We start from the raw sequence: 25,910 nt of genomic DNA, 5'->3' as shown, positions 1-25,910 counted from the left end.
AGAGCTTTTCTAGTTGGGGTGAATGGTGGCTTCTCGTGGAGCACAGGCTGTAGGGAGCACAGGCTTTGATAGTGCTGGCACACAGGCTTAGTTGCCCTGTGGCCTGCAGGATCAAACCTGATCCAGTGATCACACTTGTGTCCCCTGCATTGACAGATTCTTAACCACTGGCCAATAGGAAAGTCCTCCTTTGATTTTAAACAAATCTATCTTTTATTTCTTCTTGTGAGGCAGCCATAAGTCAGCAATGATCAGTTAGCTCTTAGTTGTTAACGAGTATATGCAGTGTCCTTTAAAAGCTAAGTGATATGGCGCTGGTGGTGTTGACTGGTGAGAAGGTGGATCTCTGACAGAGCTTAGAAACCGTTGTTTTCTCTTTTTTCTTTTCCCCAAAAGGAGAGTGGGAATATAACTTGAAGTAAGGTCAAGAGAGGGACTATCACCTTATAAACCTGTGGTAGGTTTTGAAATATTTTTGACCCAATTATTGAGAGTCCCTTGGACTGCAGGGAGATCCAGCCTGTCAATTTTAAAGGAAATCAGTCCTGAATATTCATTGGAAGGACTGATGCTGAAGCTCAAGCTCCAATACTTCGGCCACCTGATTCGAAGAACTGACTCACTGGAAAAGACCCTGATGCTGGGCAAGATTGAAGGCGGGAGGAGAAGGGGACGACAGAGGATGAGATGGTTGGATGGCATCACTGACTCGATGGACATGAGTTTGAGCAAGCTCTGGGAGTTGGTGATGGACAGGGAAGCCTGGTGTGCTGCAGTCCGTGGGGTCGCAGAGTCGGACAGGACTGAGTGACTAAACTGAACTGATCAAGTGGACTTCTTTCTTTTTTCTTTAAGTCCAGGAATCAAATTAGTTTTGACAATTATAATGTCAGCTATGTATGCTGAAATTTCCTACTTTTAAAAAATTTTTATTGTTTTGGCCACGTTGAGTGTCGCGTGGGATCGTAAGTTTCCCCACCAGGGATTGAACCCGTGCCCCTACAGTGGAAGTGCAGAGTCTTAATCATTGGCCTGTCAGGGAAGTCCCCCTCCTACGCTCTGTTTGTTTTCTTGACAGTGTTTCTCTCAAAGATGCTTGCTCTGTACTTTTTAAAGAAAGTAAGTTATTTTAGTTTTGAAATTTCTTGGCCTAGGTTTTGAAGAACAGGCTTGTGAAATTCTGGCTGACATAGCATGTGTGTTATAGTGTGTTTCAGTTTTCAGAAAACTCATTTTCATACTGGAGTTGTGAGCTCAATTAAATTGAAACCCAGTTCACTGTTTGGAATTAATTTATGAAATGAGGCTTGGACCACAGAGTAGGTATTTCATTTAAGACTAGGCAGTGCTCTACTTTTAAAGGGTGTTAGCAATACATTGCTTGTTTTTTTTCATTTGGAACTCTAAAAATAATAGAACGTATGTTGATTAGATTAAACTTTGATTATTCTCAAGGATTTGTCGAGGAGAGAATTTTATTTGGATTTAGACTTGTTGCTATACCTTCATTTTTTTTGTTATTAACTTTTTATGTAAGTTGTCACATAGGAGCCTACTCATGTAAAGTTATGCTCTACATACATAACCACTAATACTTTATTTATTTGTCCACATCATGATATCTGGGGTGTTAGTTCTCTGACCAGGGACCAAACCCATGCCTTCTGCAGTGGAATTGTGGAGACCTAACCACTGGAGAAGGAAATGGCAACCCACTCCAGTGTCCTTGCCTGGAGAATCCCAGGGGCGGCGGAGCCCGGTGGGCTGCCGTCTATAGGGTTGCACAGAGTCGGACACAACTGAAGCGACTTAGCAGTAGCAGCAGCAGCAGCAACCACTGGACTGCCAGGGAGTTTCCCCAATACTTTAATGCTTTGCTCTTTACTTAGAAATTTTTACATGTTGCAAAAGAAAGAAAAGAAAGAGAAGTTGCCCGGTTGTATCTGACTCTTTGTGAACCCATGGACTGTAGCTGACCAGGCTCCTCCGTTCATGGCATTTTCCAGACAAGAATACTGGAGTGGGTTGCCATGTCTCAATCTTCTCATCAAATCAGTTCTAGGTATACCTGTGGAGACTTTTAGAAGCTCAGCGTTCCTTCTTGCTATTAATGTCTTTCTCCCTCTTTGCCTTCTTGAATTCTTTCCATTCCTGTCATCCTTCTGTTTTCCTCTTCTTTCTCTCTTTCCCTTGTTTTCTCTCTCTTTTTTGCCTTCTGTTCCTTTAGCCACATGCAAAAACACTCCACACGCAAGTTTCAGCTGAGGAGCTTGTATTCCTTCTGCCTCTGTTTGCCACCGTGACATTGCTACTTCCTAAGCAAGCAGATGAAAACCTGAAGTATCTTTGCCATCTCACGGGCTTGGGGAAGGTGTATAGTGCTCTCTGTATTGTACATGTCTACTCAGCTGTACTGTGTGCTCTTGGGAAGGTGAGATTTTTCATTTGATAATAATGTTGTCAGATCATAAATGAGAATAAGTGGGTTTAAAAAATACAAATTTAACTGAAATAAGGTCTAGGGAAAAAGTAACTGTCTTTAGGATTTATTGACAAGCCTAACTTTTTTCCTAGACCAAACCAGTTCTTCCCCCTCTCTTTTTTCAAGTTAATTTACAAATTTCCATTTTAAGATTGGTTTTTGGGTCAGGCTGGCTGGGACTGTTTTACATAAGAAAATGCATTTTAGAAATTTTGAAAAAAAAAGTGACTTATCATGGTTTAACATTTTAGTATAAATCTTTTTTCTTTTTTCCCTAGATAAAGTGTACACTTTAAAAAGAATGAGATCATACCTTGCATACTTTTTTTTTTTGAAAAATGTAAACTACATGCCAAAGGAGGTGTATGAAGTAGGAAAAAACATGTGGAGTTTTCAAAACCAGAAATAAAATGACCAACCAAGAAATGGAACATTAATGCCACTTTAAACTCCCTTGTGTATTCCATGTCCTAAGTTACTTTTTCCCCGGGGGGGGGAGGGGGGTTTACCATTACCCTGTATTTTGGTCTTACTGTTTTTTAGAATAATTTTTACTCAATATGTATCCATAAATAATATATAGTTTAGTATTGCCCATTTTCAATCTTGATCTAGATGGGATTGTTTTACATTCATCCATATTGATTCTTCTCCATCATTTTCAGTAGTATGTTATTTTATTGTAAGGATATGGCACATCTTATTTTATTGTGATGAATGTTTGTCTCATTTCCAGTTTTTTTTTTGTTTTTTTTTCTGATTACAAATTGTACTCATTCTCCTTGTGAACATTTGCACCCCACCTCAAAACAAGTAAACTAGTTTGCTGAGATTGTATGACTGAGAGTAGAGTTTTGGGGTTGTCTGTAGGGTATGTGTAACTTTACCAGGTAATCCCAAATTATTAGCATTGTTTTGGTCGCTAAGTCGTGTCTGACCCTTTGTGATCCCATGGACTGTGGCCCCGCAGGCTGCTCTGTCCTTGGGATTTCTGAGGCAGGAATACTGGAGTGAGTTGCCATTTCCTTATCCAGGGATCTTTCCAACCCAGGGATCGAATCTCCTGCATTGCAGGTGGATTCTGTTTGGTTTTTTTTTTAAGGTAAATTTAAAAATTTTTAAAAAATTTATTCATTTTTGACTGTGCTTGGTCTTTGTTGCTCTGCATGAACTTTCTCTGGTTGTGGTGTGTGGACTTTTCATTGCAGTGGCTTCTCTTGGGGAGCATGGGCTCTAGGGCTTTTGGGTTTTATTACTTGTGGCACTTGGGCTAAGTAGTTGCAGTTACTGGGCTCTAGAACACAGGCTCCAGTAGTTGTGGCACATGGGCCTAGTTGCTCCACGGCATGTGGGATCTTCCTGGATCAGGGATCGAACCTGTGTCTCCTGGATCTCTCTACCACTGAGCCACCTGGGAAGCCCGTAGTATTGTACAGTCAGTCATTCTGAAGTAGGCTCCTCATTTGAACCACTGTGTGCTGTGCTTAGTCACTCAGTCCAGCTCTTTGCTACTCCATGGACTGTAGCCCCCAGACTCCTCTGTCCATGGGATTCTCCAGACAGGAATACTGGAGTGGGTTGCTATACCTTCCTCCAGGGGATCTTCCCAACCCAGGGATCGAACCCAGGTCTCCTCCCACATTGCAGGCGGATTCTTTACCATCTGAGCCACCATTTGAACCACAGAACATAGAAAGTGACTGTTTTCTCAGTTCTCTTGAGGATTTTACATAGCTAGTCTCATTCTAGATACCTACAGGAAAATTTAATTTGTACATAAATTGGATATGTTTGACATTGGAGCTTAATTTTTTTTTTTTTTAAATATTATTTTATTAGTTGGAGGCCAATCATTTCACAACATTTCAGTGGGTTTTGTCATACATTGACATGAATCAGCCATATAGTTACACGTATTCCCCATCCCGATCCCCTCTCCCACCTCCCTCTCCACCCGACTGGAGCTTAATTCTTAAAGACTGAGTTGGTGAGAGCTCCACATTCTTGCTAACATTTGGTATTGCTTTAATTTTTTGTTTTAGCCAATTCTAGTGGGATGTTTTAGATAGAGCTTTTATGAACAACACACAGCTGGATTTTGCTTTGTTATTACAAACCTGCCAACTTCTCTTTTAAAAACTGGAGCATGGAGACCATTCATATTTATGATAATTATGGATGTTTCAGGTATATTTTTGCCATATGGTCCTATACTTGTCTTTGTTTTTCTGTCCTCTTTGCAGTTTTAATTCTTTTTTTTTGTTTGTTTGGTTTTCTTGAATTTAAAGACATTTTCCAAATCTATAAAAGCTGAATGAGTATAATGTATACCTTTGAACTAGAGTTACTACTTAATATTCACATTGACTGTTTTCTATATATACTCCATGCTTTATCTTTTGAGTCTAAATTATTTGAAAGTAAAATGCAAATATTTTGACATTTACGCCTAAATGTTTCCTTAGCAAGTGTTTCTTCACAATAAAAGCTCATAAATAGGCACAATAACAGCTTTACACCTAGGAAAGGGAATGCTTGTTTAAAATATAATGTATAATGTCAATAAAATTTGACATTCACATTCAGATTTTCCCAACTGTTCACAAAATATCCTTTATAACCTCCTTATTCAATCAGGGTTTCTGTTTCTTTTTACCTTATTTAGTTATTGTCACTGAAGTGCACTACTGAATAATCATTTCTTAAGTGATTATTTTCTCAATTATTTATCAGATGTAACTGCCAGTCAGAAAATCATCTGATAAGCAAGAGTTAACTATTGCTGTTACTTGTTCAGTCTCTAAGTCCTGTCTGACCCTTTGTGACTGCAGCACGCCAGGATTCTCTGTCCTTCACTATGTCCCTGAGTTTGCTCAAACTCGTGTCCATTGAGTCAGTGATACCTTAATCCAACCATCTTATCTTCTAGTGCCCCTTTCTTTTGCTGTCAGTTTTTCCCAGGATCACTGTCTTTTCCAGTGAGTCAGCTCTTTGCATCAGATGGCTTAAGTATTGGAGCTTCAGCTTCAGCATCAGTCCTTCCAGTGAATATTCATTCAGGGTTGATTTCCTTTAGGACTGACTGGTTTGATCTTGCAGCCCAAGGGACTGGCAAGTCTTCTCCAGCACCACAGTTCGAAAGCATTGATTCTTCAGTGCTCAGCCTTCCTAATGGTTCAACTCTCACGTCCATACATGACTACTGGAAAAACCATATCTTTCTTTGATGCTGTTACTTAGTTAAGATAATTCTTGTAAATGTTAAGTAAACTTCACTTTATTGTAGGATAAGTGTAACTTGGATTCTTGGAAGGCTCAAAGTGTATCCAGTTACTCCTTTGCCCACCCCAAATTTTGAAACACTGATCAAAGTTCCCTTTTTAATGTGTGAGAATGAAGCCAAACTATTATATTTATAAAAACTTTTAGATATTATATTCTCATGACAAGTCTCTGGAATGCTTAGAATGTAGGTTAATCCAGATTAGGCCTGAATAATAGTTTTTTGATGTTACTGGTATATGCTACTATGCAGGTGTTCACTTGAATAAATGTTTACTGCTGCTACTTGTTGGCAGTTGTTAGATGCTAGGGATGTAGGTGAATAATGCACTGTCCCTGTTCTCTTGGTGCTTAATTCCAGTGGGAAGACAGACAGTGCAGTTAGGAATCAGGATGCTGTTGAGGGTGACAGAACACACTGTCAGTTGATTCCAGTATTGGCCAAGGCTTCCTTGAAGTATTAGGAGTCTGAGCCTTACTTCTCTTGGGTTCTTCCCAAATTCCTGAAGTTACAATTGTTTCTTTTGTTAAAACATTTTGAATTTCATCATAATGAAGTTTTATTGGAATTTGGTGTTATTTGGGTTACTGTGTTATTGTATCATTTGTTTGGCCTTGACTTGGTAGTTTATTTGTAGCCACTAGTAAAAGAGAAGCAAAGTTATTCTTAATGTAAGTTGGTATAATGTAAGTTGGTAGCTTTCAACATTTTTTTGGGTAAGTGTTTTATTGGAACTTACTGGATGTTTAAGCATTTCTCCTCCAATCAAGATCTCATTTTATTTTGAAGAGAAATTTCCTGTAATATCAGTTACTTGTTGAAATGCTGCTTTGAATTGTTGAAGATCAGATGACCTCTTAAAAAAATTCTTAGCTTAGGTACTTCACCTTATTTAGTACCTTTTTAATTCCTTGTGATTGGGAGTGCTAAGGTAATGGTGGAAAAAATACCCCTGTACAGAACATTCCAGGTAGTGGTAACAGGAATAAAATTCTTGTTAGCTAAAGTAGGCCATTTACTATTTTAACCAAAGAACTTTCAACTTTCATTTTTTTAAAAGGCAGTTTGAGCTGTTTAATTGTTCTAATGCTTATCTCATGTTGCCAAAAGATCCCAGCTGTAATGGGGCGTAGCTCGCATACCCTGAACCAATGTATATACTCTGGTCCAGACATCTGTGGGACAAAGAAATGACCAGGGTCACGAAGGGTTTTGTTGTGGTGACGTTTGGCCTGTAGTGATAATTGTACAGCTTCATGAATACTACAAATCACTGAATTGTACACTTTAGAAGGGTGGATTATACAATGCCCATTATACCTCAGTAAAGTTATTTAAATTGTTTGAATAAATCTATAATATTTTGAAACAGAATTAACCAAAAAAAGTGGTCAATGTACTTTAATATCCTATAGGTGCTACCAGTTATGATCTAGTTTAGCAATATGAGGTACATTATCTTGTGTGGTACTCCTTACAGACTTGAGAAAGAGTAAAATTCTCAAGGTTACTTAATCTAGTAATTTCTGCGATTTCCAAGCCTGTACTCCTAATCATAATACTATACTACTTTATCTATCTGAAATACTTCTGTCAGGAATACAGCCAAGTGCTAGCTGATAAGTCAAACAATGTCCACATTTGTGGTACGTAAGGCTGGGGTTTTGTAATGGCCGGGGAATGAGGAATGGATAGATGCAGGTGGGGCCTGTGAACTGTACCTAGTTCCTCTAGACCCATTTCACTTTATCTGCTTTATGTGTTAGAATTTAGTCACTGGTTTGGTTGGACTTGGTTTCTGTGGTTTAAAAACAAAGCAGCACACTTGCCTTTGCTTTAGTTTTTCATTCTGATTTTACTAGCTGTTCTCATCAGCGTGGTGAGCTGGTCTGTAAGCTCTCTGCCAGCTTGGGTGCGTCCTTTGAGGAAGGTGAGAAGCGGCAGTTGATAGCACACTAGCACTTCTAAGAATGACAGGGAGGCTGTAAAATTACACTTCAGAACTCAAGCTGCTCTCAAGTAGAGCTGGTTACTATATTGTTAAGTAACACTAAAATAATCATAATTATTATGGACATCAAGTAAAGACTGATCGCTGTTTACATTGAAGGGCAGAAAATGAGAAAATGGAGATATGTTCACTATGCTGTTGAGAAAATACGTATTATGAAGGGTTGATGCAAAAAGCAACATAGGAACTTCCGTGGTGGTCCAGTGGCTAAGACTCCATGCTCCCAATTCCGGGGGCCTGGGTTTGATCCCTGGTCAGGGAACTAGATCCCACATGCCGCCACTAAGATCTGGTGCAGCCAAAACAAAACCAAACCAGGTGCAGTTTGGAAGAATGACAAGGCCGATTGGATCAAAGCGTAGGGATCAGAACAGAATAAAGACCTTGTATTTGTGATGATTGATGGTCTGTGAACAGAAGCTAATGAAGTTTGTTGTCATTTAGTTGCTCAGTTGTGTCCTCCTCTTTGTGGCCCCATGGACTGTAGCTGGCCATGCTCCTCTGTCCCTGGGATTTCCCTGGCAAGAATAGTGGAGTGCTTTGCCATTTCCTCCTCCAGGGGTTCTTCCTATGGGCAGGTGGATTCTTTACTGCTGAGCCACCAGGGAAACCCAAGTGACATTGTTGTTTGATAGAGTTTAGCAGTATTCCGAAAGATTAAACATTTTGATCCACTTTGGCATTAGTTTCATAATTAAGATAGTTCAGACAGGTAAATAGGGGTATGTCATTTCAGTGAAGTAGAGAAGCGGCAATTACTGATACTCTAGTTGATAAAGATGCCTTAGACCTGCTTAGAACCTTAGAGACTTTAAGTATAAACAATAACCCTTAATCAGGTTCCTGTTGTAAGTTGATGGCAGAGAATGTAAAGAAAGGCATAGATTTAAGGCCTTAAATCCTTAAATTGGTATAGGAGGGAGTGGTTCATTAAAAGAATGGCTTAAAGGTTTTGAGCTCTGGAACACTTGGAAAATGCTGTTGGCTACTTGGAAAATTTTGGAAATCTTCAAGTAAGGTCGTTTTGGATGAACTCCATTATAGGTGGAACTATCTAATAGGCAGTTACTTGGAGGTTGAGTCTCTGGAGAGACAGTCTTTAGCTTTTGCTTTGAAGTTGAAAGTAATAATTGATGCCAGTAGGGCATAACATTTCTGTGGGAAGGGAGAACGTGCTTAAGAATTGAACAATATTCTTTCAGAGGTGGGAGAAAGATGTGATGCTGCTGAGCATTTGAAAACAAGGGAGAATTAAGATGGTGTATTATCTGAGAAACCAAGAGAAAAAGTTACACAATGTGCCACATGCCAGAGATAGGTGAAAGAATGATGAGAACAAGAGAGGTTTGACAATTACTAGGAGTCAGTGATGACTTGGGGGAATAGTATCTTTCCTTTTGTTGGAGTGTTAAGGTGGTGGAAACCAGATTGAAAGTCAAGGAGATGATTGGTGAGGAAATGGAGGCAGCGAGTGTATTCTTTTTGAGAAAAATAGCTTATGTAGTCACTGCTTGCAAGATAGAACATGCAGTTTCTAAGAGGACTGAGAAGGTAATTTTTCTAAGCCATTGTTTTTAAAAATCTGGATGTAGAGAATAGTTGAACAGGTTTTGAATATGGAATATTTTCTCAGTGTAGCTGTTGGAGATTTCCTCACTAAGGAGTTTTCTGTTTGGTTTGAATGAAAACTGAGCCTGGTACATAAGTGACAGGTGTGTTAACATTTACATGGATTGCGTGACTGTTTTGGTAGGTACATTCTTCAGGTAACTGACATTTTTTAAAAAGTTGCTTTTGGCATGAGCGAAACAGTAATAAAGATGCCGTTAGAATAAAACAAATGTGCTTTAAAGAAAGGGAAAAAAGTCAAGCAGTTCAGGGCTGCTTGAGGAAAGTTGAAGAACTGTAAGGAAAAGCTGTGGGTATGAAGTACTTAAAAAATTAATGTTTATGTTTTTGCCTTATGATAGAGCTATTTTCGAATAGCTTAACAATGAATATACTGAATCTTTTAAATCAATTGGGAAATGTTTATGTATTTGTAACAATTGAGTGTCAAATGTTTAAATGATTTGTGAAAAATGAGAGTAACTTGAAATATTTTGTTATTTGTTTTCAGTAAGAATTGAAGATTTGTAATGTAATATAGATTTGTAATGTAATATTGTAAATCAGCTAAGATTCAACTAAAAAATAAAAAGAACTGAAGATTTGTAAAGTTTTGTCTGTTGAGGAAGTATAGTTGGGATTTAATCACTTTCAGCAGTAATATCGAGTTTACTGTATATTATTCAGTTTACTGTATGAGAGTGGTTAGCAGAGATGCCGCTTTGCCAAAAAGCCAAAACAGTAAATTAATGTGAGATAATGGGTTAAAACTTTTTAAGTGATTATGGGTCAAACTGGGTAATATTTTGAGTGCTGTTGAATAGGGATATTTCCTGACGTTCTTTTCACATCTTGAGGAGTTTGGAGATTTTCCTATGTTGGGTATTGTTATGGGTTTTCTGTTCTTGAAAATAAGTGGCAAGAATTAAACTGGCATTACAGTTTAAGATAATGTTTTGGCCTAGTGTTATCTTTGTAACTGGTTCTGGTCAATATGACTTGACTAAAACAAAGATTTGGTGTATCGAACTTGTATCCCCAAGAATGGTGAGGTAGGTTAGCCTACCCTTTCTCAGTGGGTCTCAGGAAGAGAAAATAACCCAAAGGAAAAAGGTGACTTTTCCTTGCTTATCCTCTTCGCTATAAAGGCCTTGGGCATGAGCAACTAGTGAGAAGTTCATCTTTCTCCAGTGGAGGGTGGTGGCAAAATGGGAGTGTGGGTGTGAAGGCAAAAAATTTACAAAAATATGTCTCAGTCTTCATCATGGACTAAGACTACTCTTGGCATTATGTCTGTTGTGTTCCAATGGCTCTGAGACTTCACTAGATTCTCTTGAGAGGGTAGGTGGGGATAAATGCAGCTGAATGTGGTTGGGGAAGAGCCAAGTCAAACTAGGATGTGGATAGGAGAATTTGAGATGGGAGCATTCAGCTGGCAATTTATTATGACTTTTTAATACCCAGGAAATAGGCCTTATATTTTCTTTCTCTGTGGTTTTTTTCGTTGTCTGATGTAATGTACGTTGACATCAGTGGCTCAGTGGATGCTTACAGGTAGGTAAGGTGGTCTGTTAGTCTTGCAGGCTACCAGAGAACAACCTGCAGAAAGTGAGGAAACATTTGAGGGCTTCTCACAGGAATGTTTAAGGTGGAAAGTGGTGTCTTGCCGCCTCTCCCCCTCAAGACAGTGAAACAATGCAGATGATTTTAAAACAAACAAGGAAACAGCCTGAAAGATCCTATTGTCCTTGGGTTCAGAAATATTTTTGGAACGTGGCCATACTGTGCTGCCCAGAAGTCATGCAGATGTGTAAATGCTGCCACTTTGAGAAAGAGGCCAAGACAGGAAAGATAATGATATGATGAGTTTATTTAGGAAAGCAAGTTCCTGGGCATGCCCCAGATTTAGATAGATTCAAACTAATTCCTCACATTTACCCATCACATGGTTAGAATAACTGATGTAGAATCAGAAAAAGTTAAATCATGTTTATTGTACTGTATTTGCCAGGGAAAAGAAATACTGCATTTTAGAAGGCAATTATATCAGAAAGGCTTGGAGCCAAAAACATTTCCACACCTAAAGAATTTTCTTTCATTTTCTTGAAATATACCCAATTTCTCAACTGACTAGGGTAATGTAGGTGCTATAATTATATTGCCACCTTGCTTTTACATAATAGTTTATATGTTAATGTTCTGTGATAAAAGCATGATATAGTCATTTCTTGTGGATTACAATGATGTAAAACAAATGAAAACAGTGGAAAGCTATTCACTAAACTGTTAACAGTAGTTCTTTTGGGTGGTGGAAGTGTAGGTGGTGGGTTTTTTTTCCACTTTTCAGTGTTTTTTTTTTGAACTTTGTGTGACTGAATGACTATTATGGGTAAAATAATAAAGTGAAATTATGTTTTTTGTAGTTTTCTCACCTTTCAATTGGAACCAACAGGATCAGTGTTTTCATCTAAGGTTCTTTGAGGGCAGTAATTCTCAAACTTTATTGTGTATCAAGTCTTGTTTAAACACTTCTGATTCACCAGATCTGGGGTGACCTTTGGAATGTGCATTTGTGATAAGTTCTTAGGTAGTGCTGATGCTGCCGGTCTGGATACCACACTTTTGAAAACCCCTGCTCCAAAGTAGTTGGTGTGACATCCTGGCTGCACATTAGAAATCTGCAGAGCTTGTTTTTTTTAAAAAATTGATAATATGATTTATATATCATAAAATGCATCACTTTAAAGTATGCAGTTCAGTATTTTTAGTACATTCACAAGTTTGTGTGAGTATCAGTATTTCTAGAACATTTTCATCACCCCAAAAAGAAGCCCCCCCCCCATTCCCATGAGCAGTTTGCCCATTCTTTCCTGATCCCATCCACTAATATACTTTCTGACTCTGTGAATTTGCCTTTTCCGGACAGTACATGTAAGTGGAGTAATACAGTATACATATCTGCTCTTTTGTGACCAGCTTCTTTACTTAACGGTTTCAATGTTCATCCACGTTGTAGTTTATATCAGAAATTTGTTCCTTTTAGTACTTGACTAATCGTTGTATGGTTATATCACATTTTGTTTATCCATTCATCATTGGATTGTTTCTACTTTTTGGCTATTATGACTGATGCTCCTTATGGACATTCCATGTGTGAATTTCTGAGTAAATATATGTTTTCAGTTCTCCTGAGAGAACTGAAATTGCATGGTCGTATGGTAACTCTGTTTAATTTTTTAAGAACTGCTTGGAGAACTTTTGAAAAACAGTATTGCTGTCTGGGTCTTAACTATTTTGAGCCTGATGTAATAGGACCTGGTTTCATTTTTTAGAAATTGCTCAAGTGATTGTACTACGAAACTAGGGGTGGTGATGGATGGTGATCCACTCACTATTCCAGAGTCTTAAACTTAATGTTTATTTGATGATGGGAAATTCCTGATGCTTTTGAAGGTATCACCACTTAAGAGTGGACATTTGGACACGGTTGGAAAGCCACATTTAGATCATGAGGAAGCTGACAAATCTGGGTGGACTTCGTAGCATTTTTGCAGAGTAGAGTTTTTCTGGGCTCCTGCTTTACCTGTTTCACCATTCTGTTGGTTCCTTACGCCCATTGTGCAGCCACGGGATGGGAACAGGGCAGGAGATAATGGCATAGTTATCTAGTAATTGTTTTTAAAATTTGAAGTATAGTAGCTTTACAATGTTGTGTTAATTTCAGCATAGTGATTCAGTATCTTTTCAGATTATATTTCATTATAGGTCATTAGAAGATAATGGGTATATAGTAATTCCTTGTAGCCACAGCCTGTGAGGTAGTTAGAAGGTTTAAGAATGGAGGTTGAAAGCAGACTCTAGATGTGTCACTGTTTATGTGGGTGGGTGCTAATTCTGGGAGAGCAAGGCCAGAGTATGTAACATAGGAAGATGAACAGAATCTGCTATAATTAGAGCAAGAAAAAAAATGTGAGTGTTTAGCAAGAATTGTGGATTTATGAGAAAGCTGTTAATATTATATTCTGATAAGTGGATGATTTATAGAAATGCTGTTTTAATCTAGTTGCAGTGTAAGTTTTTTTTTAATTAAAGAAAAATCGAACTCTTTACTAGTTTTTGTCTGTGGTGTTCTAACCCTCTACTGAAGGTAACATCCTGGTATTATTTGGGGAGTGCTTGTTTGAATGCAATGTAAGTAAAAAGTACAATACTATAACTTGTAGATCTTTTGAAATGCTGTATAATATAGGGACCCCCTCCAACATCCCTTCTTTTTTAAAAAGATTTTTATTTTTAAGAATTTTTTTTCTTTCTTCTTCTCCATGCTGTGAGGTGTGTGGGATTTTAGTTCCCTGACCAGGGATGGAAATGCAGAGTCTCAACCACTGGACTGTCAGCAAAGTCTGAAACCCTCTCCTCTGCCTTTTTTTTTTTTTTTAGAGAAAAGACCTGAAAGGGTTAAGACTGCTCATGAATACCGAGGGGCTTTTCAAGGGATAGGCGGGCAAAGCATCATGAGGTGGCTGCTGAACTAAGACCTTAGTTAAAAGCCAGGGTTTAGAGCCAGGAAGTTAGCAGGGGAGGAGGAGTGGGACAGATGTGTGGAAGCAGCTATTGGGCAATTAAATACTTTTTCTTGACTGACCTTGCTGCTGCTGCTAAGTCGCTTCAGTCGTGTCTGACTCTGTGTGACCCCATAGACAGCAGTCCACCAGGCTACCCCGTCCCTCGGATTCTTCAGGCAAGAACACTGGAGTGGGTTGCCATTTCCTTCTCTAATGCATGAAGTGAAAAGGAAAAGTGAAGTCGCTCAGTCATGTCGGACTCGTAGCGACCCCATGGACTGCAGCCTACCAGGCTCCTCCGTCCGTGGGAGTTTCCAGGCAAGAGACCTGGAGTGGGGTGCCATTGCCTTCTCCAATGCATGAAGTGAAAAGGAAAAGTGAAGTCGCTCAGTCATGTCGGACTCGTAGCGACCCCATGGACTGCAGCCTACCAGGCTCCTCCGTCCGTGGGAGTTTCCAGGCAAGAGTACTGGAGTGGGGTGCCATTGCCTTCTCCGTGACTGACCTTAGGCAACCGCAGAGAAATGTGACTATGCCAAATACTTTTTGATGTCCCATAATGCTCAGGGGTTCACCAGCACTCATCTTTTCGGGGGGCAGATGATGTGTGCAGAATAGCAGATAACATTGTGTGCCATGCCTGGGTGTGGGGGAGTTAACCTTGTCCACCAACTGCTCGAGGCCTGACCCTGCCCTCAGCAGCTGCGGAGAATAAAAAAGTACCAGCTTGGTCAGCTCCTGGCACGCATGGCACAAGCAGTTTAGCTGTGTGGAATTGGGTCTCACACTGGAGTTCCTTGGCACTGTAGCTGCCTTACTCTCCTCTGAGTTGGGATTGTAGACTTCCCCTTGCTGGCTGCTTTGGGCCTTCCAAATTTGTTGAGGTCCTTAATATAAATCAGTGTTGTTCTCTGCAGGAATGAAAAGATGAATTTCCTCTGCAGAAAAAGGTTGAGAATAATGGGTGTTTTCTCGATAGAAAAAGCAAGAACACATATTGGAAGTTAAGTAAAAATAATAAAACAGATCCGATTAGCAAAACATTACAATAGAGAGCTAAGGGAGCCCCTCTGGGTATCTGAAAGGCTGGGAAGTTAGGTGAGATTCGGACCCAGAACCAGATCTTTTGCATCAGAGGTGGGTTATTAAGGTGACACTAACAGTAGTAATGCTGTCTTCAAGATGAGGAGGCTGACTTGGAATGTGTTGTTTATCTATAATTGATACATATGCTTGCAGCATAAAATAGTGGGGAAGAGCACAGACTGTGGAGCCAGATGGCCTGGGTTTGAATCTTGGCTTTAGCACTTGAATCTTTGTCTTAGTTTCTTCTTGTCTGTAAAATGGGAGTAGTGTTAGTATGTATTTCAGAGTGTTGTTGGGAAGGTAATGACAGTTCTGTATGTATAAAGTACTTCAGCGGTGTCTGGCACATGATGAACAGTTGGCATTTGCTGCTGTTATTATTGTCATAGCTTAATGGTTTCAGGATATTGGGAATGAGTGAATGAGTCTGATGCAGATGAAGGACCCCTGACCGACCCAGCCTTGCCAGTCTAAGATAGCTCTGGCATTGTTGGCCTCAGGAGTGAGTGAACAACGTCTCTGTGAACATTTATTTTTTTATTTTTTATTTTTTGGCCTTAACGTATGGCCTGTGGGATCTTAGTTCCCTGACCAGGTATCAAACCTCCACCCTCCTGCCCCCCCCCCCCCCCCCCCCCCCCCCGCAGTGGAAGCACAGTCTTAACCCCTGGACTGCCAGGGAAGTTCCTCTGTGAGCCTTCTTGGTGGAGGCTGGCTTCTGTTCTTAGTAGTTGAGCCCTTAGCTGATTACATAATTCGTGTTGTGTGGGTGTATTATCTTCTGTTTGGGGGAAAAAAAGACATTCATTTTGCTGTTTCTGGAATATAATTTTTTCTTTTTTAAAAATTTTTTCCTGATGCAGTCCGTAGCTGAGATTCTCGGAACCTCTTGGTTTCAGAGGTATCTTCCAGCACTGACACTTTGTGACGCTGTCTTCAAGGCCTTGGTGCTTTCACCAGCGTCTTCACAGTTCTCAGCATGTTACCAGCAAGTGTTCCGTAACTCTTCAGGACGACCACATGTACCCTTGTTTTTCTTTTAGGGTTTATATGGTTTTTAGATAACTTTTTACCCAGCTATTTTTTTAATGTCTTTTTTATGTCTAACTTTAGTTACCGTCTTCTTATGATGAATTTGTGGTATTGCTTATGTAAACTTTAGTAGAAGTACAGGTGGCTGTTAACCATTTTGAGTTCATTCTGAAATTCTGGAACACTTGAAAATGCAGCTGAGATATCTTATCTACAAAAGGTCCTTGAAAAAAAATACGTTAATAAACCATTTTCTAAAAATGACCCATTACAGAGAAAATCTTTGTACTTTAATCAAGTTGGTTTATTCTGTTTTACTTTCTTTATATTGCAAGTAATTTTATTTATTTTTTTGCAAGTAATTTTAGATCATTCTTGGACTTCAGATAATCTAGGAACTTTTTATGTGGTATTTTGCTGATTTTATTTTTAAATATTTTATTTTATGTGATATTTGCTGATTTTGTTTTTGTTCTACAGATGTAGTAGCATTTCTTATCCCTGTTAAAATCTATCACATCTTTAATTTACTTTGAGGTGAAGTAAATATGGTTTTTATTTTATTTTTTTTTAAATATGGTTTTTAAAATTTGGTTGTATGGATTGAAATGACTAGGTGCTTCTGCCACTTGAGAACCTGAGATATGTATGTTTGCGTTTCTACTGCATTATTTTTAGAATCTCTTGCTCTTGTCTGTTTCTATTCTAAGAATTCTCTTGGAACCTGTCCTATGGTAGTAGTTCTTGGGGGTGGAGAGTGATAGAGGGGATAGAACACAAGTGTAAACTGAATTCCTGTGGTCTGGCAACTGGGTGCTTATTGGAGAAGTACTGTCATTTACTACACAGCTCTTTTTCCAGAAAAGGAAACAGAATTTCCCCATGTATGATGAAGATGTTGATTTTTACGTCTCATTTCCATGCCTTACTCATTTTCACAGTTCATTGGTGGTAATTTTTTTTTTTTTTTTTTGGTACTCTCCGCCCGCAACCAACACAGTGGTGCGGGTCAGAGAGCTTGGTGGTAATTTTTAAGGATGTTGGTAGTGATTTTGGTTACTTAGGCTTTTTACCTTGCCTTAAGAATTCACTGACTCCAGAACCTTTATGTAAAATATAAGAAAATTTGTCTGTTGAATCATACATCTTGTTAACTTTGCATTTTCTGAGCTCTGTTTTCTTTTCCCAGAGGATTCCATTATATTTAAATATTGTTGTTTGGAAATAACTGTTTTTCTCTTTTAATTAAGATTTACTGCTTCAGGATATTCATAAACTATTGCTACGAAAGACCTTTGGCATAAATATTGCAAGTGGTTATTTCCAAACAACAATATTTAAACATAAAGTAAGCAATGTACTTTTCATGTTTTACAAAGCAGTTATTTTGGTTTAGCTGTGGAGCAGAAGCCTAATCACCTATTCATTGTTGAATGTGGATTAAGAATTGATGATTGGAATGGAGATAGAAGATGGCGCTAGTGGTGAAGAACCCTTCTGCCTATGAAGAGACCACGGATTCGATTCCTGGGTAGGGAAGATCCCCTGGAGGAGGGCATGGCAACCCACTCCAGTATTCTTGCCAGGAGAATCCCCTGGTCAGAGGAGTCAGCGAGCTACAGTCCATAGGGTCACAAAGAGTCGGATACGACTGAAGCGACTTAGCACACACATATGGAGATAGAAAGTCTTAATGTTTATATATTGAGATAGTGAATTAGTAAATTTTTTATAGTTTGAAACTTAAGGAGCTTATGGTTAACCTGATTGACAACTGAGAATTTGGATATATTACATCAGAACGTTTGGTTGTAATAGCAAGGCTATTAAGACTAAAAGTCTTTTGTAAATAAAAAACTCAGTCTTAATCCATTCAGTTTAGCCTATTTCTGTACCTGCAGATTTTCATCACCAGATGGCACTGCTGTAAGAAGCCAGTTTCATTTTGTTATTTTTAATGTACCTAGTTTATTTTCATAAATAGAGGCACTGAGGGATAAATAGTTAAAGATAAGTGAGAAAAGGATCACATTATTCAATTAAAAAATTAACTTCTGAAATCTGTGGATAAACAAAAGATTTTTTAAAAAGGTTTTACCCTTGGAATACATACTCAGACAGGCAAGTTTTGGTTGAATGCTTAACTTTAGATATTTAGCATAGAATTATAGAGTGAAGAATTATCGGGTATTAATGCTCAAAGTGATTTTAGAAATAAGTAATCTCTTTACTTCAGAAATACTGTATGTTTCACATTTGTATGGTGCCTGACAGTTAAAGTATTTGTATGTATGTTTTCATAGCTGAGAACACTAAACTCAAAGAAAACTCTTAAGATAATCATGACATAACAACCTTGTTTATATAATACAACCAAAAGAATAAACCCAAACCAACAAAATCTTCAAATTGTTTAACTCAAAAAAGGATGCAAAGTGTGTTATTCGTACTGACAGTGAGAGATTCAAATAGAGAAAAAAGTTTTAAACCATGGTAGACACATGAGATGTTCTCATTAATTGGTTATTTGCTATTATAGTGTATGCAAAAGAGTGCAGTAACATGCCTGTAGCCTTAAGCTTTCCAGTTGACGACCTATTAAGAAATCAATAAATGATGTTAGGACACCTAGTTCAGTACAAAGCTTGTGAAACCTTTTTTTAGCTAAAATTGTTTCCAGGAACATAATTTTCCTTGTGATGCCTGAAATGGTATCCTGAGTTATGATGTCTCCTCACATTAAATTTAAGATGCACAAGTCCAAAAGATAACTAGAAATGCGTGTTTAATGCCATTTCATTAACCTGAGATGTGTTAAGATTTATAAATAGGGGTACATTGTTTCACGGCATGGGAGTGCTTGCTTTGCGGTCTCCATAACTGATTGTTTTAGAAAACAGTTCAATTTATGTATTGTTCTCTTTTGGAATCATTGACTCTGTTATGATTTGGTCTTTCTTAGGTTATTCTTAGTGTTTATAGTTGGGATATACGTGTACATATAGCTGACTCACTTCGTTGTACAGCATAAACTAAGACAACATTGTAGAGCAATTATACACCAATAAAAAAAAGACACCAGCTTCTATCACATGTCATTTCAACACATTTGTCAAATGTCTCTTCTATTGACACCTACAGAGTAGTAAAGGGAGCAAAACAAAATGAGTTTCTGGTCTTGTTTATGATTTAAGTCTGGGAAGGCAAGTTAAATATAGAAGAAATAGAGAATTTATAAGCTGAAATATGAATTGCATGTATATATTTCAGAGTTCAGAGGAAACTCAGTAGATAAAAGGCATTAGGAAATAAAATCCTAGAAATCTGTAGGCTGTTTTGGAATATTTTAAATGGACTTTGATAGAAACTTAAGGACGGTTTAGGTTATCTGCTGTAAACTTCTGGTCAACTCTTGCTGGTTTTCATATTGGATAGTTTTCTATTGCTTCTTGTTTCATAGTATTTCTTTTTTCTTGGCTGTACTGAGTGGTTTGTGGGATCTTAGTTCGCCTACCAAGGATTGAACCTAGGCCCTCAGAGCCCTAACCATGGGACTGCTAGGGCATTTCTCATAGTATTTCTTCCTTCCCTCCTTTCTTTTTAGTTGAAATATAGTTGATTTGCAATGTTAGTTTCTGGTGTACAGTAAAGTGATTCAGTTTTACATATATATATATGCTTAATATTTTTTCATTATGGTTTATTACAGGATATAGAATATAGTTCCCAAAAAAAAAAAAAAAAAAAAAAAGAATATAGTTCCCTGTGTTGTACAGTAGGACCTTGTTGTTTGTCCATCTTAGTATTTAATAAAATCCAAATACTACTTGTCAGATGTATGTTGAACATAAAAAATTTTCCCAGATTATGGCTTGTATTTTCACAGGGCCAGCTGCCTTTTTATGAACAGAAGTTTCTAATTTTAGTTATTAATCTTTGGGACTTCCCTGGTGGTTCAGTGGCTAGGACTCCACGTTTGCACTGCACAGGGTGTGGGTTTGATCCCTGGCTGGGGAACTAAGATCCTGTATGCCACATGGTGAGGCCAAAAAAAGAAGTTATTAATCTTTGCAATTTTAACACCTTTTGACTCTTAAGAAAATAATTACTGTCATGAGATAAAAATTCCTGTATATGGGGTTAAAAAAATTAGTCTTATTTTCTTCTGAAATCAATAATTTTGCTTTTTGTGTGTTCTTAAGAGTACCTGTAAAGTAACTTATAATGTATGGTTTAGGAAAAGACATTTTAAAAACTATACTCAACCAGTTCTTTTAGCCTCTTTGAAAGTCCATCTTTTCCTGACCACATGCATCTTATCTTGTTGGAAATCATATTTCTGGGCTTTCTCTTCTGATCCATTTCATGGATTGTTTGTCCCTGTACCAACTGTCTACTGTGGTAAATACTGTAGCGTATAGTCCTTGATACCTAGATGGTCAGTCTGGTGCCTTGTTGTTTTTTTTTTTTTTTTTTTTTGCCTTTTTTTTTTGCCTTGTTGTTTTAAGAAGCATCTTAGCTGTTGACTATTTGTTCCCTGTGTTATTTTAGAATCACCTTGTCAGGTTTGAGAACAAAACCCTTGTTAGACTTTTGTTGGGAATTCAGTTGAATCTAGTTGAGGAAGAATGATCCCTTTTACTGAGTGAACCTTTTAAGATGGGTTGTTAGAGCACTTTTTTTCAAGGACCAGATAGTAAATATTTTCTGGTTTGCTTGTGTTATAACTTTTCAGTACTGCCCTTGTAGTGCGAAAGAAGCCATAGACAACTTATTTAGAATGTTTTTTGTTAGCTGGTATTTAGGTGTAATTAATTTTTGTATGTTTATTTGTATCTAAAATTTTGCTGAACTTATTAATTGTAATAATGTATCTGAAGATTCTTTATATTTTTTATTAAAACTTACAGTGTTTCAGGTGTTTACGCTTCTCTTTGGGAACTGTGGTTTTTTTTATTTTTTAAATTTGTTTGTGGCTGTGCTGGGTCATCGTTGCTGCACCTGGGTTTTCTCTAGTTGTGGCGAGTGGGGCTGCTCCCTGGTTGCTGTGCGCGGGTTTCGCTCGCGGTGGCACAAGGGCTCTAGGTGAGTGCACTCAGCGGCTGCGGCCCTCAGGCGAGTGATTGAACGCGTGTTCACTGTTGAGTCTCCGGGGAAGTTCTGACCAGAAGAATACCAAGCAAATTGTTTCCAACTGGATATTCTTGTTTTACTGCCACCTTTTTGTAGAAATGCTTTGTCACTAAAATGGATTCTCAAAAACTTTTAACATGTTCCCTAAGCATGAAATAATATGACCATTCTACATTATTTTGCCATATATATTGCCACTCTCCATTTTCAGCTTTTTATTTAATTTGGTAAAGCTTTTTAAAAAATTTTTTATTTATTAATTTTTTTATTTATTAGACACACAGCATGTGGGATCCTAGTTCCCCAACCAGGGATCGAACCCATGCTCCCTCCATTGGGAGCTCAGAGTCTTAACCACTGGACCACCAGGGAATCCCTGGTAAAGGTTTTTATGTGTAGTTATTGGAAGTGGATTTGTTTTGCTGTTTTCTCTCTTTTGATATTTATTTGCTTATTTGGCTGGGTTGGGTCTTAACTTGTGGTATGTGGCATCTTTGGTTGTGGTGCACAGACTCTTAATTGCAGTGCCAGGGCTTAGTTGCCCTGCAGCAAATGGAATCTTCCCAGACCAGGATCAAACCTTGGCAGCAGAGAGAGAACTCTGGCTTTTCAAGAGAGGACCTTGAGAAGGCTGATAATGAGTTTCTAGGCTTCCCTGAGTGGACGGATATGATCCAGTCTAAACAAGATAGGTTGGATCAGGCGGTAGGTTGGATCAGTTAGAGCATTGTAGTGTTCTTTTGCTTGGACATCTCATTCATTGAATCATCTTTTAAGTGACAGACACTGTTAAATCTCAGTTTAAACTTTCAATCTAGTAGGCTCAACATTAAAAATTTAATATCAAGTACATTATTGTTATTATTTTGTACTTCTCCAGGGAATATTTTATTTTTATTTTTTAAAATTGAAGACTAGTTGATTTAAAATACTGTTTCAGGTGTACGGCATAGTGATTAAGTTATATATAAATTTTTCCAGATGATATTCCATTACAGGTTTTTATAGCATGTTGAATATAGTTCCCTGTACTATACAGTAAATCCTTGTTGCTTAGCTATTTTAATTACCCAGTGATGTGTATCTGTTAATTCCAGATTCCTAGTTTATCTTCCCCCAGCTTCCCACTTGGTAACTGTAAGTTTCTGTGTCTGTTTCTGTTTTGTAAAGAAGTTCATTTTTTTTTTTAAAATTCTACATGCAGGTGATGTTGTCTTTGTCTTTGGCCTACTTCACTCAGTATGATCTCTATGTTACTACAAGTGGCAATATTTCATTTTTTTTCATGGCTAGGTAATGTTCCATTGAAGTACATAATTTTCTATGTGCTGCATTTAGGACAGTTGATTCAAGCAGATATTTGTAGGCTATAGATGATTAGTCTGTTTCCAGTTTATGCTCCTTAAGTGTGGTTCAGAGGGGAAGATGCATGTGTTTTCCAGTTAATTATATTCATCTGAAACAGCAGACTTTTTTTTTTTTTAATTTTAATCTTAATATAGAATCTTTATTTATTTTTGGCCGTGCTGGGTCTTCGTTGCTCTGCTTGGGCTTTCTCTAGTTGCGGCAAGCAGGGTCTACTCTCTAGTTGCAGAACATGGGCTTCTCGTTGCAGTGGCTTCTCTTTCAGATCGTGAGCTGTAGGAGCTTGGCCTTCAGTAGTTGAGGCTTGGCAGGCGCAGTTGGTTGTGGCGCTTAGTTGTCTTAAAGCATGTGAGATCCTCCCAGACCAGGGATCCAACCAACCACTGGACCATCAGGGAAGTCCTACAGCAGACTATTTTAACACTACAATTAGTTGATTGGGTTTATACTATCTCAGCAGATCTTGAAAACAGTAAGTTTCTTCAGAAAGAACATAGGTAGTATGTTGATTAAATACCACGTATAAGTTTATTGGGGGTCAGCATTTTCTCCTAATAGTTTCTTTGGGAACAAGCAGGTACCTTTTGTTCTTAAGGAAGCATAGAACCTGTTAAACAGTGTGTGAATTATAGGATTTTGTTTAATGTCTGAATTAGCAGTTACAGTCTTCATTTTGCCTGGAAAGAAATACCCTTAAGCTTTAAATACATTTTAGAGCTTTACTAAATTCTTAGAGCAGGGTTTTTAGCCTGGGCATCCATCAGCATTGAGCAGGTGGAGTGGGTTGTTCCTGGATGGGTTTTGATGGGAGAGGGAGGGGGAGATGAGATGTAATTCTCTTGAAGTTTCAGGCAGAAATTTCTGTGGATATGCCTTTTTCTGAGGGGAGAGGCCATAGTTTTTAGCAGTTTGTCTAAGTGCTTAATGGCCCAAAAGATTGAGTCACCATATTATGTTAGAGTGAAACACATGTTTAATGACAGACATGAAAGTGTTATTTTTACCTTTAATGAGGTTGTGAATTTGGCATCTGAGATTTTATTTTTATTTTTTTTTAGTTCTACCAGTTTATTGCTATCAACCCATCTCCCTCCACCCTCGTGCACACATGCTCAGTCATGTAATCCCATGGACTTCAGCCCGCCAGACTCCTCTGTCCATGGATTTTTCCAGGCAAGAATACTGGAGTGGGTTGCCATTTCCTTCTCCAGGCATCTGAGATTTTAATAAACTGGAGAGAGAACATTCTTTAGGAAGGGATGTTTTGAAGTATATATTGAAGCTTAAAGTATATGAGAAAGGCACCAGAGTTAGCAGTTCTTCACCTAGTGACATCATGTATGACTTAAGTGGACTCTTTCTTGTTTGAAATTCAAGTTCTTTTTATTTTGTGGGATGTTTCAGCAAAGGATCTATTCATCTTAACTCATTTCTACTTTAATGACTGAGTTGAGTTGTGAATCTGTATTTTTGACATTCTAGTTGCTTTCATGGTAACATGTGGATTAGTACAGTTGAACATTTAAGATTTCTGCTTTCAGTAGAGATCATCAGTATCATTTTTTCATTCTTTTTTATTACTTCTTTCCGCTTCCTCTCATATTTGACTTAGTAGAGGTTAAAACCTTTCCCATTTTCTTATGTTCCTCCACCCCCCACTCATCTAGTATGCATTCTCTGCAGATGTTTTGTCTTTTTTACTAAAAAGGTAAAGATTGATAAAACCAACTCTGTTGACTGTCTCTCCTAATCTTCGAAAAATTTAGCTGCTGTCACACCCGCCCTTTTATTCATTCTGTTGGCCTGAGGAGAGGGCACCCTCTTCTTGTACAAGGGAGTCTTTTTCCTTTATTGCTATTTCAGTTTTTTTTTTTTTCTCTTTCAGTTTAATGCCTCTCAGTTATCTCCTCTCAGGCTTATAGATAGGCCTCTTTTATTCAGTAAATATGCATTAAATAATTAAGCACACATCCCATGTTAAGCCCTGGAGGAACAGAAGTGACAGGATGGGTGTCATCACTGTGTTCATGGTGCTTACAGTATATTAGAGTTGCTCAGTGTACCTCATCCTTACAAAATTCTACTTTGTTCTGTATCTCCTTCTGGTTACTACATCTTGCAAGTATGATTAGTTAGTTTACTGTCCCTTTCCCTCATTCATCTTAGCATTTTCCACTCCACTTTTTTCAGGGTTTCTAAGCTCTATTGGCAGTGGTTACCAATGACCTCCTAGTTACAGAGTTTCAGCGGAACTTCGATTGACTCAGTGATTTTTAAAATTCTTGAAAATATTAAAGGGTTTACTTTGTTATTTTAAATGTTCGTGTTGTTTGCTATTTTTTAGCAAATAACTTTGCTATTTTTCTGAGCATATATGACTGTCAGGAAAAGTTAGGGAGATGGTGCTAAAGTGAAGTCGCTCAGTCGGGTCTGATTCTTTACGACCCCACAGACTATAACCTACCAGCCTCCTCCGTCCATGGGATTTTCCAGGCGAGAATACTGGAGTGGGTTGCCATTTCCTTCTAAGGTGGGCTGCAAATTATGGTGTATCTAGCCACAGGTCTTGTGTGTTGGAGACGGCAGTGTCTGCAGTTGGGTGTTGTGTAGCTTGTTTGCATAAATAAGAGTTCTGTCTCCTCCATCCTTGATGTTGGGATATTGTTTTGCTAGTGTAGGATATGAAGGCAGGAGTTACTCACTGGTTTGATTTCTAGGCTCTGTACCCTAGGAATTAAGCAATTGGGACTCACTGTGTTGCATCTCATTGGTCTATAGAACCTTTTCAAGTTTTATTTCTGATTCTTAAAATGGGGATTATGCCAAATTCTATAGAGTGTTGAGGATTACAGTGAGTAAATAAAACATTTAGCTTGTTCAGCATGTAATAAATTTAAATAAAAAGTTGCTGTCACTGTATAAACATTACAGTTGAGCCATATTACCTTTATGGGGAACAGTAATTGGTTTTTTTCCCCTCACTGTTGTTTATGTGTACCCACCACTGATTATACTTTATCATATATACAAATTAACTTCTTAAGATGGTCAAAAACATTTTCTTGGAGGCATCTCTTTGGTATCCCTCTATTTTCCTGCTCTGATTAGATGTGATTTCTCTATAGGCCTCCTGTAGTCAAGATGTCATCTTGATAATTTTTCACTGTCATCTGAGGGAGTCACCTCTCCTGTCTCCTGTGTTAGACCTCTTTATTATCCCCCAGTTTTTGGCAATCACTGATCTACTTTCTTTCTCTAATTTTGTCTTTTCTAAAATGTCATAAAAATGGAATCATACAGTATGCAGCTTTTTAAATCTGGCTGCTTTCATTTAGTATAATGTAT

The 25,910-nt window shown here is 38.1% G+C and overlaps 1 protein-coding gene across 5 annotated transcripts in view; it reads left to right on the top strand.

The window, feature by feature from the left end:
• UBAP2 (ubiquitin associated protein 2) overlaps positions 1-25,910 on the top strand; it is a 113,059-nt gene that overhangs the window by 2,613 nt on the left and 84,536 nt on the right. The window contains exon 1 of one of the 5 annotated variants that reach the window (XM_065901573.1): positions 2,244-2,431. The exons of the other annotated variants lie outside the window; for them this stretch is intronic. The gene's annotated coding sequence lies outside the window, so the exon portion shown is untranslated. Of the gene's footprint in view, positions 1-2,243; positions 2,432-25,910 lie in introns of those variants that run through there. 5 annotated transcript variants of the gene reach the window in all.

The sequence above is a fragment of the Muntiacus reevesi genome, chromosome 10, assembly GCF_963930625.1.
Source record: "Muntiacus reevesi chromosome 10, mMunRee1.1, whole genome shotgun sequence".
Classification (NCBI taxonomy): Eukaryota; Metazoa; Chordata; class Mammalia; order Artiodactyla; family Cervidae; genus Muntiacus; species Muntiacus reevesi.
This window is presented reverse-complemented; position numbering and strand designations above follow the sequence as displayed.